The sequence below is a fragment of the Apium graveolens genome, chromosome 5 (genome assembly GCF_009905375.1).
Source record: "Apium graveolens cultivar Ventura chromosome 5, ASM990537v1, whole genome shotgun sequence".
NCBI classification, from domain to species: Eukaryota; Viridiplantae; Streptophyta; class Magnoliopsida; order Apiales; family Apiaceae; genus Apium; species Apium graveolens.
In genome coordinates this window covers 155265049-155284978 of record NC_133651.1, presented here as the reverse complement: position 1 = coordinate 155284978, position 19930 = coordinate 155265049, and the positions used below count along the sequence as shown (strand labels likewise).

Below are 19930 nucleotides of genomic sequence, written 5' to 3'. Positions count from 1 at the left end.
CTCTCTGTTGTAGTTGCAGATCAGCCAGCAAAGACTGTACCAAGGGAGAAAAATGAGTATATAGCTGAAGATATCTCATCTATTTCCAAGGATGCAAAGGTAAGGCATTTGTTGCATAGTGCCATTGATAATGTCATGTCAAACAAGGTAATTAACTGCAAGACTGCAAAGGAGATATGGGATGCCTTGGAAACAAGATGCCAGGGAACTGATGCAATTAAGAAGAACATGAGGACTATACTCACTCAAGAGTATGAGCACTTTGACTCAAAACATGATGAGTCATTAACTGGTTTATATGACAGATTTGTCAAACTCTTGAATGATCTGTCACTGGTGGATAAGGAATATGATCTTGAAGATAATAATCTTAAATTCCTTTTAGCTCTTCCTGAAAGTTGGGATTTGAAGGCAACTACTATAAGAGACAACTATGCTCTTGATGAAATAACTCTTGATGAAATTTATGGTATGCTCAAAATTCATGAACTTGAGATGGATCAAAGAAGCAAGAGGAATGGGAGAAAGTCAAGAACAGTTGCTCTTAAGGCTGAGGAGGAATCCCCCAAAGTGGCTGTCTCAAAGAAAGGCAAAGGAAAGGCTCTCATCACAAAGTCTGAATCAGATTCATCAAGTTCTGATGATGATGATGATGATTCAGAAACTGAAAGTCTATCTGAGATGGATGCTGATGAAGAGATGATGAAATTGTGTGCTCTTATGGTAAAGAGTATCATAAAGATAGCCTACATGAAATTCAGAAAGGGAAAGAAGTTTTCCAGGAAAAGTGGAAGTTCTGATAAGAAGGGATTCAGAAAATCTGAAGGCAAAGTAGGAAAGTCTGACAAAGGAGATTACTCAAATGTTAAATGCTACAATTGTGGTGAGAAAGGCCACATATCTCCTGATTGCAAGAAAGGAAAAGGTGATAAAGGCAAGGCACTTGTCACAAAGAAGAAAAGCTGGACAGACACTTCAGATTCTGAAAATGAGGTGAACTATGCCTTGATGGCAAATGCTGATAGCAGTTCTGATGCTGCTGAGTTAAAGGTACCTCAAACAACTTATGCTTTTCATACTGATGATATTACTGAGTTGAGATCTTATCTTAAAACCATATTCATTAGTTATAGAGATCAGACTTTAACATGTGATAGGTTAACTTCTGAAAATCTGGCTTTTAAGAAAAGGAATGACTATTTAGAAAAAGAGTTAGTTATGTTTCATCAAAGTCAGAAAGAAAGAGATGATGCTTTTTATGTTAGAGATGAAGTGTTAAAATTGAATCAATCTCTAAAAACTGAGTTAGAAAAGGAAAAAGAGATTATCAGGACTTGGACTAACTCTGGCAGAACAACTCAGAATTTACTAAGTAGTGGAAACTGGAAAGAGGGCTTAGGTTATGGAGATGATAAAAGTAAAACAGGATCTGAAAAAATTAAGCCAATTATTGTTAAACACACTAATAAGCCGAAGGTAAATCCTGTTAAGTTTGTAGCTAAAACTGTAAAGTCTGATTCTGAAAAGATGAAAGATATTGAGACAGAAGTTAAGGCAGAGTCAACTTCAGATAAATTAAAACAGGATAAACCAGCTGAAGTTAACATATGCTTAATGACAAAGAAGCAGCTTAAGTATAAGCTGAAAGAGATTAAGAATGTAAACAAGGTAAAGCCACCTAGGAAAAATAGGAATGGAAAGGAAGGTGTGAATAAAAGCAATAATTATAATCCTGTTCCTAATGCTCCTAGAAAGAAATGCTATAACTGTGGAAACTCTAACCATCTTGCTTCTTTTTGCAGGAAGAATAAGAATATCAACTCTTTACCTCCTAAATCAGGAGTTAAGAGTCAGTCTGTTAGGTTTAAACCACAAAATCCTTATTTTCATTGTGGTAGTTTATGGCATTCCATTTATACTTGTAAGGAATATCATAGTTTGTACTGTGATTATTATCAAATAAAACCTTCTTTGAAGAAAGTTAGCATTATTCCTTCTAGTGTAAGTTCTGATGCAAAGTCTGATACTGTAAATTCTGATAAGAAAAATGTTAACATAAACTCTGATGTTAAATCCGCTGCAAATGTTAACAAACTTAATAAGGCCAAAGGATCCAAGCAAGTCTGGGTCCTTAAAACTAATCATTAGTGGTCTTTGTGATTACAGGGTAACAGGAAAAACATCCTAGTTCTAGACAGTGGATGTTCAGGACATATGACTGGAAATAAAGCCCTACCATCAGACTTTATGGAGAAAGCTGGCCCAGGAGTTTCTTATGGAGATGGCAACATGGGAAAAACTCTGGGATATGGTAATATCAATCTTGGGAATGTCATCATTGAAAAAGTAGCTCTAGTCTCAGGACTTAAACACAATCTGCTAAGTGTTAATCAAATCTGTGATAGAGATTATCATGTGGATTTCTTTGAAGAACACTATGAAGTTGTAAGCAAATCTACAGGCAAAGTTGTTCTAAAGGGATACAGGCATGGTAACATTTATAAAGCCAAGCTTTCAACAAGTTCTGATGGTCCTGCAATCTGTCTGTTAAGTAGAGCATCAATTGACGAAAGCTTGGATTGGCACAAGAAACTCTCTTATTTAAATTTCAACAATATAAATGCACTAGTCAAGAAAGATTTTGTGAGAGGACTGCCAAAATCAGTATTTGCTCCTGATGGCCTTTGTGATTCATGTCAAAAGGTAAAACAAAGAAAATCTTCATTCAAGAGCAAGACTGAATCTTCAATTATTGAGCCTTGTCACCTACTACATGTTGATCTATTTGGTCCAGTGAATGTCATGTCTATTGCAAAGAACAATTATGTTATGGTCATAGTAGATGAGTTACCAGATACACATGGGTGTATTTCTTGCACATAAAAAGTGAAACTGCATCTAGCTTGATTGATCATGTCAAACAATTGGATAAATTGGTCAAAGACTCTGTGAAAATCATAAAAAATGATAATGGCACTAAGTTCAAGAATATGATTATGGAAGAGTTCTGCAAAGACCATGGAATAAAGCAAAAAATTTTGGCTCCTGGAACTCCACAGCAAAATGGTATTGTTGAAAGAAAGAATAGAACTCTTATTGAAGCTGCACGAACTATGGTTGATGAAGCAAAGTTACCAACCTACTTTTGGGCTGAAGCTGTGTAGACTGCTTATTTTACTCATAATGCAACACTTATTAACAAGCAAGGAAAGACACCATATTAGATGGTGAAGAAAAAGAAGCCAAATCTGAAGTACTTTCATGTATTTGGATGCAAGTGTTTTGTTCTTAAGACTCATCCTGAACAGCTATCTAAATTTGATCTAAAAGCTGATGAAGGAATTTTTGTTGGATATGAAGGAATTTTTGTTGGATATCCACTTTCCACAAAAGCCTTCAGAGTCTACAATTTAAGAACAAGGGTTGTCATGGAATATATCAATATCTCGTTTGATGATAAGAAGATTACTGGACTTGAAGATTTTAATGATCATAATCAGCTGAGATTTGAGAATGAAGTTTTAAATTCTGATTCTGTAAATTCTGATAGTCTAAATCCTGATACTGCAGACTCTGATGGGTTAAACTCTGATATTATTGATACTGTGGTGACTACGCCAAAGGAAAATGCACCTGTGCAGGGGGGCATATTGAAGATCCAACCATATCTCAAGAAGCATCAGAACCTAGAACAGGCTCTTCAATTTATGATTCATCAAGTTCTGATGGGCCAACTTCTGATAATTCTGGAAACTCAAATTCTGATTCATCAAGTTCTGATAGGCCAAGTTCTGATAATTCTGGAAACTTAAATTCTGAAGGATCCAACTCAGAGAGCATAATTTCAGGGGGAGCATCAGAAAATGTTGATGGAAATAGCATGGATCATGGGAGAGCATCCAGTTCTAGAGATCACCTTCCATCTGCATGGAAGTGGACTAAAGCACATACACCTGACTTGATTATTGGAGATCCTGAAGCAGGTATTAGAACTAGAACAACAACATCAAATGAATGTCTCTATCATTCTTTTCTTTCTCAAGCTGAACCAAAGAAAGTGGAAAAAGCTCTTCAAGATGCTGATTGGGTGCAAGCAATGCAGGAAGAGTTAAATGAATTTGAAAGAAATAAAGTCTGACAGTGATGGCATAATTACAAGGAATAAAGTAAGACTGGTTGTAAAAGGATATTCTCAATATGAGGGAATTGATTATGATGAAACATTTGCACCAGTTGCTAGACTGGAAGCCATGAGGATATTTCTGGCTTATGTTGCTCACAAAAAGTTTATAGTCTTTTAAATGGATGTAAAAAGTGCTTTTCTTAATGGAGAATTGGAAGAAGAAGTATATGTTGAACAACCTCCAGGTTTTGTAGATTCAAAATTTCCTAATCATGTCTACAGACTTGATAAAACACTTTATTGCCTTAAGCAAGCTCCAAGAGCATGGTATGAGACATTAGCTCAGTTTCTTCTGGAAAGTGGATTTAGCAGAGGGACAATTGACAAAACTTTATTCTATCTCATCCATGGAAATGACTTACTTTTGGTACAGATATATGTTGATGATATCATTTTTGGTTCTACAAATGACAGACTTTGTAAAAGGTTTGCTAAGCTAATGTAGTCAAGATATCAAATGAGTATGATGGGAGTACTTAGCTATTTTCTGGGCCTTCAAGTCAAGCAGAATGAAGAAGGAACTTTTATTTGTCAATCTAAGTACACCAGAAATTTGTTGAAGAAATTTGGAATGCAAGACTGTTCAAGTGCATCCACTCCCATGGCCACTGCAATAAAATTGGATAAGGATACTGGTACATCAGTAGATATTACTGATTACAGAGGTATGATTGGCTAACTACTCTATCTAACTGCAAGTAGACCTGATATTATGTATGCTACCTGTCTTTGTGCAAGATTTCAAGCAGATCCAAGAGAACATCACTTAACAGCTATGAAAAGAATTTTCAAGTACCTTAAGGGTATAGCTGAACTAGGATTGTGGTATCCTAGGAAATCAGACTTTAAGCTAATAGGTTACTCATATGCAGATTTTGCAGGGTGCAAAATTGACAGGAAAAGCACAAGTGGAAGCTGCCAATTTTTTGGAGGCAGATTAGTTTCTTGGTTTAGCAAGAAATAAAAGTCAATTTCCACATCAACTGCAGAAGCAGAGTACATTGCTGCAGGAAGCTGTTGTGCATAAATTCTTTGGATGAAGAATCAGTTACTGGATTATGGTTTAGAATTTTCTAAAATCCCTATTTACTGTGATAATCAAAGTGCTATTTCTATGACAGGTAATCCAGTTCATCACTCAATGACAAAGCACATTAGCATTAGGTACCACTTCATGAGGGAGCATGTGATGGAAGGTATAGTGGAATTGCATTTTGTTCCAACTGATCAACAACTAAGAGATATCTTCACAAAACCACTATGTGAAGCTACTTTTACAAGATTGGTAAATGAACTTGGAATGGTTTCAGGTTCTTCTCTAAATCTGCTTAGTTTATGTTCTGATACATCAGAATTTATAATCAGTATTAACAGATATTACTATCTTTATGTAATCTATGCTTAAATAAAATTTACCTAAGTGCTGATTGTTGTCTGATATGAACTTCTAAACTCTGATAGTGATATGAATGTTTCTGTGACTATTCAATCCAATGAGGATAACTGTGCTAGATGCTGACCTAGTAGTCTCTAATATACTAAAGATCTCATGTTTGAAGTAATTGTTTATGTGGAAATCTTTTAACATAAGCAAATTCTGATATTGAGCTTGGTTAGGTTTACTTTGTGTATCTTATTACTAAGTCAAAAACTAGAATAATGCTTCTTATCTGTTGAGTTCTGATGTTGGTAAATCTCATGGATGTACTAAGTGCTGATAAGCCTCATTTTTCAAAAGAAAAAGTAAAGAAAAGAAATAAATATTAGGTACTCCTTTGAGATCTAGAGAAAAATAAATGTGGAAGGGAAGACCCAAGTGCATTGCTGGTATTAAGTAATATGCATTAGAAAAGCAAAATAAAATTTTCTTAGTGACTTTTCACATTCTCTGATTACTGGAGAAATACTCTAATAATAGCATAAATCCTGATAAGCAGTCGTGACTCACTTACACTGAGAAGCCACTGTAAAAAGGAATTTTAAAAGATGTACTGACAGATTTCAGACTATAGTAGACTTCAGACTAATGACAGATTTTGAGCAAAGTTCTTAGTTATGCCTTATCTCTAAGATGTACTGAAGTGAATCAGACTTTACTCTTTGTCTGATATTTAGCTTAAAGCACACACTTACACTCCATATGAATGATGAAAATTACTGTGGTGATCAATGTTGTTTTAGGTGAACAATTTATGTATCAGTTGCATAAATTCTGAGGACAAGTTCTGATGGAAGTTCTGATGATTAAGTTCTGCTGCAACCATATCAGTATTTGTGTGAAGAATTACAAAAATAAACATTCACTTTTTGAGTAAAGGATCCATATTCTGATGACTTTTAAATTTTGATAATAATCAAGTTCTGATGCTGACGTGGCAGTATTTATTTCCTTGATTTATTTTTAGGTCAATACTTGAACGGTTATATTTTATCTGAATATTGGTTTATGTGAGATAAAGACAGTAATAATCATTTGTTTAGTGGGAACAGTTTTTTTGAAAAACTGCATGTGCATAGTAATCATTACTTATTTCCCGTGCCCATTAACTTTTGTCTTAATTACTGCATGGCTGATAGGTGTACAGTCTGTTCCACTTCTCAAAAACTGCTGTCAAGTGGTGTGTATAAGTAAAAGAGAGAAAATATTTTAAATCTTTTATCTACTTTTGTATTCTATACTCTCTCCCTCTTTCTTATTTTCTCACATTCTCTGACGGTTTTCCATACAGACATTTTATCAAACACCTTTCAGGCACTCTAAATTCTCACTCATTTTCAATGGCACCCAAGGATATAATCTTTAATAAAGCAAAGTTCGTCCCCAACAATTATGCTGCCATTCTCACTAAGAGTGAAGCTCCTTCGGAACTTCATTTTATTCAGGATTTCTTATCTCATAGTGAAATTGGGTTCGCTTTGACGCAACCATCCTATTTATCTAGAACTCAAGTTTTGACGTTTTGGCGTACAGGACTTTATGATGATGGTGGTAAGGATGGGACTCCAAGCATCGTGTTTACAACAAAGGAGGTTGGGTATGTTGTTACTCCGGCAACAGTTCGCAAAGCTCTACACCTACCTAAAAACTGTCAATTCAGTTCTACTGTTGAGGAGCCATTGCTACAGCAAATGATGGCTAATCTTGGGTATGAACAAAGTTTGGCTAAGTTGGGTCAACTCAAACGCCCATATATTCGAAAGGAATGGAGCTTCTTCTTCAATTGCATCACGAAGACGTTTCCCCACAAGTGCTCAAATTTTGATGCCATTCCTATTCTGATACAACAAATTGGGTATGCACTCTTAAACTAGTCTCATTTTGATTGTGCAAAGACTGTGTTATGTTTTATAAGAGATAGAATGAAAGAGGACAGGAATGTAGTTTACTTTGCTAGGTTCTGTCAGTTAATCTACAGTCATTGTACTTTAGAAGAACCATAATTAGCAAGTGAACAGATAGAACCATTTAGATTAGCTAAGAGGGCTTTTACTAATCTCTTAACTGCTGACAACAAGAAGGGAGTTTTGAGACCCCTTAGAATTCCTTTATCAGTAAAGCAAGCCCTTGTTAATGCTGATGCTGCTACCTATTCATTGCTATATCCTGATGTCCAACCCACCAACACACAACAGGCATCATCACCTACTCCTGTCACTCAACAAACACTCACATCAGAACATGCCAACCAACCATCAACACATAATCAAGTGAAGCCTTCTTCTTCTAGAGCAAAGAGGACTAAGACAGTCCCTCAGTCACAGCAGAAAAGAAGGAATAAGAGATGAGTCTGATGATGAGGTACAGGTTCAACCATCAGAACCTATTGCTGAAGTAGCTGAGAAGGTCTCTTCTCAGAAAGCTCAAGAAAGTGGGAGTTCTAGGCCCCTAAAAAGGCTTAGAAAGCTAAACTCTGATGATGAAGCTCCCAGAGTCTCTCCATCAGCTAAGAAACTTAAAAAGCAAAGAGCAAGGAGGGCTGTAGAATCATTAATCTCTGATGAAGGAATGGAATCAGCAGCTGAGGAAGGAGGTCAGGAATCTCTGATCTCAAAAGACCCAATTGTGATTGAATCTCTTCCCTCTACTGAACTAGACTTTACTGAAGCTCACAAATCTTCTATTCAAGAGCCAGAGAATACTCAAGAACACATGCATACACCTTCTGTGTCTCCTATTATTGATCAAGTACATGCTGATAATCCATGTATAAGTGCTGAAATAGATATTCACAACTTGAATGTGCCTGAGGTTCTGTACTTGGAAGCTCCAACCATTTCTCAACACACTCCATCAGCAACTCCACTGCTAGATGCTGATGTCAATGCAGATGAATCTTCTATTGCTTCACATACAGTTATTCTATCACAAGATGCTGATACTGAAAATTATGCAAGTTCTGTTGAAATAAATGCTGAAAATACTGGTGAAGCTGCTACAAATGAAAATGCTGATGTAGCTGGTCCTTCAGGACATACACCTCTACAAACAGTTAATAAAGTTGATTTGATTAAAAAGTTTATGAGAGAGGATGCACCAGTACCTTGGAGTGAAACCTCTAGAGCAATATAATAGATCAAGGAGTGGAACAAAGTTGATTTTGTTCCTACTGCAAATATTCTTGCTGAGCGCCTGGCTAAAGCTGATGAGATGCTGATGAATGATGACTTCAAAGCACAACTCAGAGTTACTGCATTGAGTACCAGGAACCTTCAAGGTCAACGCTCAATAACTCAAGCCAAGGTGAACAAAATTCAAGAAACACTGATTCAGCAAGACATGAATGTCAAATTGGAAAAGAAAAGGTTTTTTAAGCCAGCCTTTGACCGCATTGGGTATATAGAAAAGACTCAGGAAAAGCAGCAAGCTCAACTATCTGATATTTTAAAGAATCAAGCTGCTCAACAAGACCAACTCAATGAAATCCAAAACTCTATGGAATTGTTTGTCTCCCTGCTTCTACTAGATGATGCCAAAAAGGGGGAGAAAGTGATTAAGTCCAAATGCAAAACTGATCAACCACTGAAGGGTAAGGATGATGATAATGAAGACCAGGGAAACTCTGAAAGGAGTAGAGGTCTAAGTCAAGGCAGGAGTTCTTTATCAATAAAAGCCAGAACTACAAGTCATAGAACAAGTTTTGATGCTGGGAAAAGAACAAGTTCTGATACTGGTAAAAGGATAAGTTCTGATGAACAAACTTTGAAACTTGATGAAGAGATCTCCAAAAGGCTGTTCCTAAAGGACAATCCAGGCATGGATATTGAAAGTCTGAAGGAAGAAGAGATTAGACTGAAAGCTGAAAATGACAAATCTAAGTCAAAGTCTAAAGCTCAAGTCATTGCAAAGAAGCCACCTAAGCCTAAGGGTATTGTGATCAAAGAGAGGACATATACTGAGGCATTTAAGGACAAGTCCAAATCACAGGTGGAAGTTGATCCTAGATTCAAGGGTAAGGAAAAAGTTGATGAACCTGTAAAGATATATATGCCAACTATGGATCTGGAAGCAAAATCTGATGAAGATACAAGTCTGATTTTGAAGAAGAAAAGAAATATTCAAGCAACCTCTGACAGAGCTCAAGTTGTCTTGACATCAGAAGAAAAGGAAACCTCTGACTTTGCTTGTGTTAAACCTTCAAAAATTCTACTACCTGGATTTACTAAAGCTCAACAATCTGCTCAACCAATAAAGACTTCAACAAATGTTTTTAAGGGTAGATTACTTCAAGGGAATGAAGCTAGAGATAAAACATGACTGGGTAATGCTGATGAGAAGAGAGTAAACAACTCTACTTTAGATCCTACATCTCTTTCTGAACCAGGAGTAGGGACAACTCCCGAAAGACTAAATCAATTGGAGTCTGTACAGATGGTTTACAATTCCAAGATGAAAGAAGACATAATGCTTTATTTTATGACATATGGAAGAGTATTCCAGATAAGAAAGGATGCAATTCGGTTGAAGTATTATGAAGAACTGCAACATGTTTTATTTCTACTTCAAGTGAAGAACACGTCAACAGATGGTGCTGCCAGTTACTTACAATTTGATATTCAAAGGCAGAAGAAACTTTATTCTGTATAGTCTAACAGACCATACTATCCAAAGTACAGAGCTCACAATGGTGAATTAGTTGAGATGAAGCCTAATACCGCCAAGATCACTATATTTCTGGGTATTAAGGGTATTGAATTTAATTTGGAGTCTGACAAAGCTTATCTGATCAGACTAGATCAGGAAATAAGGAAAGCAAAGATTAATGATCTCAGGGCTGCTATCTTTCAGACAGGAGAAGATACATTTGAACTTAAAGATGCTAAAAGGAGGATGATAAATGAACTTGAATATGCTGAGAGAACTCTTTTGAAGAACTATCTCAGAACAACTCCTGACATTCAAGAGATCAAATACTGAAGCCAAGTCAAGGACTACAACTGTTAAATTTTGAAGGATATACAGGCTAAAGCTGATATCAAACTTTAAGGATGGTAAAAGCTACAAGGACTGTGAGTTGTAGTTATCTAGTCAAATTCTCATATGTATTTGTACTTGATGTTTTTGACATCATCAAATATCTATTGAACTTGTATATTATGCTAATTTACAAGTTAGGGGAGATTGTTAGATATATTTGTGATGTCATGTCTAATAATGATTTGTGTTTAGTTTTCAGATCTTGACTAACAGGACAAATCAGGACCTAACTGGAAATCAGTACTTATACTGAAGTCAGAACTTAAGATATCAGAACTTAAGTTATCAGAACTTAAGATATCAGAAGATATTCATCAGAAGATAATATCAGGACTTAAGAAGACTTTCAGATAAGGAAGGTGGCTGATTGAAAGGAAAGAAGATCAAGACTAAAACAAGAAGAGATATGCATGGAGAAGAATTCTATGAAGAATAGAAGACTTGGAGGAAAAGATAACTAATTGATATATTTTAGGATGCAGACTTATATTTGATATCAACTAGAAGATTATCTTGTAACTGTGTATCTATATAAACACAACATAGGGTTTACACCATAAGTGTTATATTAATCGAGAATATTATTCATTGTAACCCTAGCAGCTCTCGTGATATTTGTTCATCACTGAGAGAGAACGGTTCCATTGCAATACTGTTTTATTAATAAGATTATTATGTGTTACATACTTGTGTTCTTAGTTCGATTTGATTGTACTATACACTGTATTCAACCCCCTTCAACAGTGTGTGTGACCTAACATCATCCAGGAACAAAGTACGAAAGATAAACAACCTACTAGAAGGAAACAAATTACATGAGCAAAGCCTGGAAAGCTTGTCATAGCTCGGAAATGTCTAGATAAAGCTGGGACTGGGACCGTCGTAGGCTTCCGCCTCCCCTAGACCCTGCTCAACGGCTGCCTTATGTTAGGACGTTAACACGCGCTAATATTACACGCAAGTACACGCGTTCGCAAGTAGTATAAGATTTAGATCAAATTCGTTCCCACATAGACTCTTTAGTTAATTTAAGAATATGCATCTATGCAACAATGATATGGTTATTATCCAATGCTAAGACAAATAACAAGTTGATATTGTTTATAACTATGAATTAAACTAACAATTATAACTAAGAGAACAATAATGATTGAATTAATATATATATGACAAACATGAGATCCTAACTTCATTAAATACTTCATTCAATAGCCTTTTTTTCTTAACCTTAGCATGTAATGGTGATGACACTAATCAGATAACATGAAACTAGTAAACGCCAACTTTTGTTGTTCGAATACCCTACTACCAAGTATCCACAAAAGAGATAGAAGTTGAATCGACACTAATTATGCTTAGTCTTTATATGTCTATAAGAATTGAAAACATAACGGTTTAATGCGCAAGTTATTTATCATATTTACATAGGGCAAGTAAGATGGGTAAAATTACCTACGAATCATGCATAACAATAATATATTAACCTATGCTAGTATGGCAAGTTCTAAACCTCAATATTCACTATCGCTTCAATAGAGATTAACACACTATCTTATATGTTATCTACACATATAAGACGAATAAGCACAACCAATACTAGGATTTCATACAATCACCACACACTAAGGTATCAGAACAAATTAACTATAGAAATATATAAATAAATCCGTTAGAACCCCACGATAACGATTAGTTCATAATCGAACTCATCATCACCATGGGTTACAATGAAAGCATGATAATAAACAATATAAGAGTACTACGGTTCAAAGAAAAATCGAAAACAAGCATCCAAGTATCGCCTAAATATAAGAAAATAAAAGTCTTCTTCTCCGTAGCCGTCTCGTGCTCTCTAGATCTTCTTATTGCTCTCCCAGGTCTCCTTGGTGTTAAAAACGTCTTTTTATTGATATATATAGGCTCCAGGATGACCAGGACTCTTAACATCTTCAATTTCTACTAAAAGAAGGATTTTGGGGCAAAATTGGGGCAAAATTGGGGCGGGGCGGTCGTGCTGTTTTGGCAGAAAGTCAGCACGGGCGCGCTGGTTTCTGGTGCGGCCGCGCCTGACTTCTGTACTTTTCTGTTGATTCTTCTTTTGGCCATATCTTGAGTTCTACTCGTCAGAATTAGCCGATTCAACTGCCCACGCGAAGCTAACGAGATTCTATACAACTTGAGAATAGCCTAGGATTCCAATTCTGATCTATTTTCAGCATATTTCCTTGAAAAGCTCATTTCTTCATTTAACTGATGCCTGAAATGAAATAACGCAAAAACACATCAAAAATACCAATAACTTGAGTCCAAAACACCAACTTAAGCTTTTAATGAAGCATTCCAAGTAGACATAAAATCCATTTATCACACCCCCAAACTTGAATCGATGCATGTCCTCGAGCATAAACAGACTCAAAACTACAAAACAAACCTAATACATGAATGCAACTACGTGAATGCAACTAAATGACAATGCAATCAATCCCCTCATAATAACCATAACCAAATGAATAAGCCGATGCCTCTAAGAATGCAATGACTTATAACAGAGTTTGAATAAATCTCACAAACCAACTCACAAACCAGAAACGTGCGTGTGTGGATTCTTAACAGATATACTCTCGATACTAGATCAATAACCATAACTTATCTATCATCAAAACAATCACAAGTTTATAACTAGAATAGATGTTAAACGCATAATAACTCATAACACCTCATTTCTACTAGAGTTATACAAGGATTCATGCTATTATTGAACACATAACAAAGATGCTTACTTGACCGTGCAATGAATGAGGTCCCAAAAGACTTATGCAATAATACCCATGTAGCGAGCGTTAGGTTAGCGGATCCCAGACTATAAAAGCCTTAGGTCACTAGGCGTAAAGTCCCCTAAAACTTAATAACTCGAGTATTAAAGAGCTCACTCTTGATCAATTATGCATAAACACATTCTTTTTTTTTCTTTTCTTTTTTTCCATTTTTTCTTTTTTTTCAACAATTTCTGAATGAGTGTGTTTCGCTCCATTTCATTCAACCCTAGACTACTCATAAAACTATGAGCCGACTACTAGCCATTTGACGCATAGCCTTATTCACAACTAGCAATGAAATCCAAGTTTTTCTCCAGATAAAAAAATCAGTGTTTTTACGTCATTACAAGAATATCACAAATTCTAAATATAACCAAGTGATTATATCTCAACAACAAACAAGTATGATCATGATCTAGATTAAAAGCAACCCTGTAAGACTTTGTGAAAATATTTGTTTCTGGCATGTAAATCAATTTATTAGGACATAAACATCCCTCTATTCGTCATCACCATACTCAAATCAATATCAACTTATCAAATAACATAGTTCATCTTAAGGGATCATGCTAAATATGCATGCAAATGCAACTATATGAAATCACATAAAAAACAAACAAATATGTCCTACATGAACAATCATGCAACACTACGAATGAAATACAAATATATGCAATCATGAATCTATATGAACTATATGGACACACACAAACTAATCCTTACATTATCACCCCCAAAATTAAAATTTTCAATGTCTTCATTGAAGGTAATAATAAGGATTTCAGGCATACCTAGTCGTCGGAAAGATCACCCTCCTCGGGTGGAGGATCAGGTGGCCAATCAACCTCGACACCAGTGGCTCGGAAAATAGTGCCCAAAGCCTGTGTCAAATCTGCAGCAAAATGACGGTGAATGTCGTGCATGGCCTCCATATGCCTAGTCACTCGCCTATACTGTTCATCACCAACACCAGTCCTATCAACTACCTGCTGCACATGAGAAGAACCCTTTGTAGGCACGGTAAGATCCGTCCAGCCACTCTCTACATCATCAAAAATATATCCCAACCCCTTATCATGGGGTGCACCTAAGAATGAATAACTCAAGTGATCTTGCAGTCGGTTGAGCTCAAGTGTGGGAGCTTCTTCAATAGATGGTTCAAAATACTCCTGAGAAATTTTCAGCTCTGCTAACCCAAGAGAATCGAATGGCATATCCAACTTCCTCTTCCACATAGGTGCATTCAAAACCTGCATTTTCTCTGCTCTTTCTTCATCTTTAATAACTGATTCCCCTATTAAGGATCTCTCTAAGGTATCTGACTTTGGCAATTGCTCAGGCTCTGAATTCATGACAGAGTCAACCCACTCTACTTTAAAGCACTTCTCTTTAGCTGTGGGTAACTTTATTGCCTTGAACACATTAAAAGTGACCTTCTGATCATGAACCTTCATCGTAAGCTCATCTTTTTGCACATCGATCATAGTTCGGCCTGTAGCCAAGAATGGTCTTCCCGAGATGATGAGAAACTTCTTATCTTCCTCGAAATCAAGAATTATAAATTCAGCAGGGAAGATGAGTTTATCCACCTTGACCAAGACATCCTCCACTATACCTCATGGATAAGCAATCAAACGATCAGCTAGTTGCAATGACATTTATGTTGGTTTCGGATCAGGCAGACCAAGCTTCTTGAAGATAGACAAGGGCATCAGATTGATGCTAGCTCCCAAATCACATAAAAATTTGTCGAATGACAAGTTTCTAATAGTGCAAGGAATAGTGAAACTTCTAGGATCTTTAAGCTTCAGAGGTAACTTTTGTTGCAGAACAGCACTGCACTCTTCCGTTAGAGCAATTGTGTTTAAGTCATCGAGCTTCACTTTCTGAGATAGAATACCCTTCATAAACTTCGCATAGCTAGGCATCTGTTCAAGAGCTTCAGCGAAGGGTATGTTGATGTGAAGTTTCTTGAACACCTCCAGAAACTTAGCAAATTGCTTATCCAACTTCTGCTTCTGCAACCTTTTAGGAAACAGAGGTGGAGGATAGACCTGCTTCTCCCCCATATTACCCTCAAGAGGAGTGTCTTCCACAGTTTTCTTCCTTGGTTCCATCTCGGCATCCTTCAACACTTCTTCTTCAGCCACAACTTCATTTTCTGAAACTTGAGATTTTTCAGGCTCTTCGTCTTGCTGAATTTTGGGGCTTGCGACCTTTCCAGACCTCAAGGTGATGGCGTTCACCTGTTCTTTAACTTCCCTTTTGCCTGGATTGGCTTTTGTATCACTAGGAAGCATTCCTGGTGGTCGATTCAATAAGGCGTTAGCAATTTGCCCTATTTGGTCCTCCAGAGTCTTGATAGAAACAACCTGGCTTTGGCATATAAGAGCCTGATTTTTGCATATAAGCCTCAACTCCTCCAATTCAGATTTTTCATTCGAATATTGACCTGCACCTTCATGAGTTTGTTGTTGAAGTTGGAGTTATTGTCTTGGTGCAAATTGTTGCAGAAATACTGGAAGATTGAATTGCTCGTTTTCAAACTGCTGGAACGGCTGTTGCATCGCATTATGATTGTTGCTCCATCTGAAGTTAGGATGATTCCAGTTGTCAGGATGATAAGTGTCTGGAACTGGTTGTTGCGATCTCTGAAAGTTGCTCAAAAACTGAGCTGATTCACTAGATATAGCACATTGCTCCGTCGCATGCGAACCTGCACATAGCTCACAAATACTGGTTATCTGATTAACACCATAGTTAACCAGAGAATCGATCTTCATAGACAACTCCTTTAGTTGAGCAGTGATAGCTGTAGCTGTATCCACTTGAAGAACTCCTTCTACCTTGCCCTGTGGCAATCTCTGAGGTTAATACTGATATTCATTAGCAGCCATCAGTTCAATTAGATCATAAGCTTCATCATAGCTCTTAGCCCATAAGGCTCCACCTGATTCTACATCGAGCATGTGTCTGGTCTGTGCTCCCAAACCATTATAAAAATAATTGATGATCATCCAATCAGGAATTCCATGATGAGGACACTTCCTAAGCATCTCCTTGTAGCGCTTCCAAACTTCATATAAAGATTCTCCTGATTGTTGCGCAAATTGAGTAAGAGCATTCCTGATTGCAGCTGTCTTTGCCTTAAGGAAGAATTTAGTGAGAAACTTTTAAGCAAGATCTTCCCAAGTAGCAATCGAACCAGCTGGTAGAGAGTGTAACCAGCTCTTAGCCTTGTCCCCTAGAGAGAATGGGAATAGTCTCAGCTTCACAGCATCTTCAGAAACACCGTTGAACTTGAAGGTGTCGCAGATCTCAATGAAATCCCTAAAGTGCATATTGGGATCTTCCATTGGGGAACCCCAAATTGGATTGAATTTTTCACCCATTGAATTATGCCAGGCTTGATCTCAAAGGTATTAGCTGTGATAGCTGGCCTGACAATGCTAGATTGAATATCATTGATCTTGGGTTGAGAAAAATCCATCAAGGCTTTCGTTCGTGCTATTGGATCTCCCATTGTAATGAGTACCTGAAACACAAACAAATAAATCGTGAAAGTAAAAGAATCTGAGTTAGTGAACTTTAACGACCACTGATGACAAGCACATAAACTAAAAATTAATACCGAGTCCCCGATAGCGGCGCCAAAAACTTGTTAGGACGTTAACACGCACTAATAATATACACAAGTATACACGTTCACAAGTAGTATAAAATTTAGATCAAATTCATTCCCACAGAGACTCTTTGGTTAATTTAAGAATATGCACCTATGCAACAATGATATGGTTATTATCCAATGCTAAGATAAATAACAAGTTGAGATTGTTAATACTTAGAATTAAACTAACAATTATAACTAAGAGAACAAGAATGGTTGAATTAATATATATGACAAACATGAGATCTTAACTTCATTAAATACTTCATTCAATAGCCTTTTTGTTCTTAACCTTAGCATGTAATGGTTATGACACTAATCAGATAACACGAAACTAGTAAACACCAATTTTCATTGTACGAATACCCTACTACCAAGCATCCACAAAAGAGATAGAAGTTGAATAAACACCAATTATGCTTAGTCCTTATATTTCTATAAGAATTGAAAATATAACGGTTTAATGCGCAAGTTATCTATCGTGATTACATAGGGCAAGTAAGATGGGTAAAATTACCTATGAATCATGCATAACAATAACATATGAACCTATGCTAGCATGGAAAGTTCTAAACCTCTATATTCATTGTCGCTTCAATAGAGATTAACACACTATCTTATATGTTAGCTACGCACATAAGACGAATAACCACAACCAATACTAGGATATCATACAATCACCACACACTAAGGTATCAAAATAAATTAACTAGAGAAATCCATAAGTAAATCCATTGGAACCCCACGATAGTAATTAGTTCATAATCGAACTCATCATCTCCATGGGTTCCAATGAAAGCATGATAATACACAATATAAGAGTACTAGGGTTCAAAGACAAACCGAAAACAAGCATCCAAGTATCGCCTAAATCAAAAAAACAAAATTCTTCTTCTCTGTAGTCGTCTCGTGCTCCCTAGGTCTTCTTATTGCTTTCCCAAGTCTCCTTGGTGTTAAAAACGTCTTTTTATTGATATATATAGGCTCCAGGATGACCAGGACTCTTAACATCTTCAATTTCTACTAAAATAAGGATTCTGGGGGAAAAATCGGGGCGGGGCGGCCGTGCTAATGGCGGGGCGGCCGCGCTGTTTTGGCAGAAAGTCAGCTGGGCATGCTAGTTTCTGGGTGGCCGCGCCTGACTTCTGTACTTTTCTACTGATTATTCTTTTGGCCATATCTTGAGTTATACTCGTCAGAATTAGGCGATTCAACTGCCCACGTAAACCTAACGAGATTCTATATAACTTGAGAATGGTATAGGTCAATTCTGATCTCTTTTCAGTATATTTTCTTGAAAAAGTCCTTTCTTCATTTTATTGATGCCTGAAATGTAATAACACAAAAACACATTAAAAATACCAACAACTTGAGTCTAAAACACCAACTTAAGCTTATAATAAAGCATTCCAAGTAGATACAAAATCCAATTATCACTTTAGCTGCCAAGAACTCCTAGATAAAGCTCCTCCAGTTGTCTAGGGGATCTGTCTTGACATGCCTCTCTGCCACGATCCAAGCCCTATGAACTTCAGGAACCCCGGCTTGAGCAAGCGCCAGGTGATACTCTTCACTTGCCTTGAACTCTGCAATGATAGCATCTTTGTTCAGGTTCTACTTTGCAGCCAGATCAGCCTTCAATTTCTCGACCTCCTTGGAGAGACCATCAGCCTGGGCCTTCTCATCCTTCAGCTGCCCTTTCAACCCGGATTCCACTATCCAAAACCCCTCCCAGGCCTCATCCAGCTCATCCTTAAGATTATCAGCCCTTTCCTTCTCGAACTTGGTCATGTTGTTGGCCTCCCGGACCTCATTAAAGGCAATATCCGAGCAGAGAGTTATACCACTACCAACGTGGGAGAAAAAACAAGGAAAAACTACTAAGTAAAGAATTTCAACCTGGGAAGAAAGCAAGATATTATTACCGACTTTACTGTCACCAGTGTATAGTTACTTTCTTGAAAGCAGCGGCCATTCCGGATCCCTCCATCTCCTCCCAATCATTGTCAGCCAGGATATCAGACATTAAGTTAGCCAGATCCAAGAGAGTTTTGGTCCCCACCTTCACAGGCTCTTCATCCAGACCAAGCCCTTCTGAATCACAGATGACCCGGCTGGTCACAACAGTCTTTCCCTGGGGAGGCTTGGCCCGAACCCTCTTCCTCTTCTTTCGAGGGGGATCATCATCATCAAGGATCTCCTGAATAACAGGCTCAAAGTCCCTAGACTCATTACCCGGATCAGGAACATTCTGCGGGGCGGATGATTCGACCCCACTCTCGACGTTAGCAAATACGGATCCCGGACCAAGAGTCCCCTTAGTGGTCTTGAAAGCCAGGCCCAGAGTGTTGAAAGCAGCAACATAAGCAGATGAATATATGATTCCCGTAAGAGCAGGGTTATAATGTGGCAAACCTGAAAGGGGATAAGAAAAGATACGAGTTAAAGACCAATATTACTATACAACGATCCGGAAAAAAACATATGTCACACAATCCGGATCGAACAAAACATATACTTCTATAAAGAAAATTCTACAAGTTAAATAAAAGACAGGATCTGGATCAACATGCATGGCACACAATCCGGATCAAGCAAAACCGCTAATTCTATGAAGGGAATTCTAAAAGCAGAACAAGGGACGTGACCCGGATCAACATGTACAACAAACAATCCGGATCAAGCAAAATAACTATTTCTACGAAGAAAATTCGACAAGTAAAAACACAGGTAGGGTCCGGGATAAAATGCACATCACACAATCCGGATCAGATAAACAACTATTTCTA

General features: G+C 37.2%; 1 non-coding gene across 1 annotated transcript; it reads left to right on the top strand.

Moving 5' to 3' along the window:
• Nucleotides 1-16501: 16501 nt before the first annotated feature.
• Nucleotides 16502-16608, top strand: LOC141663425 (small nucleolar RNA R71). Its single transcript, XR_012551497.1, has one exon. It is a non-coding gene; the product is annotated as a small nucleolar RNA R71 (small nucleolar RNA).
• The last annotated feature ends 3322 nt before the right edge of the window (nucleotides 16609-19930 follow it).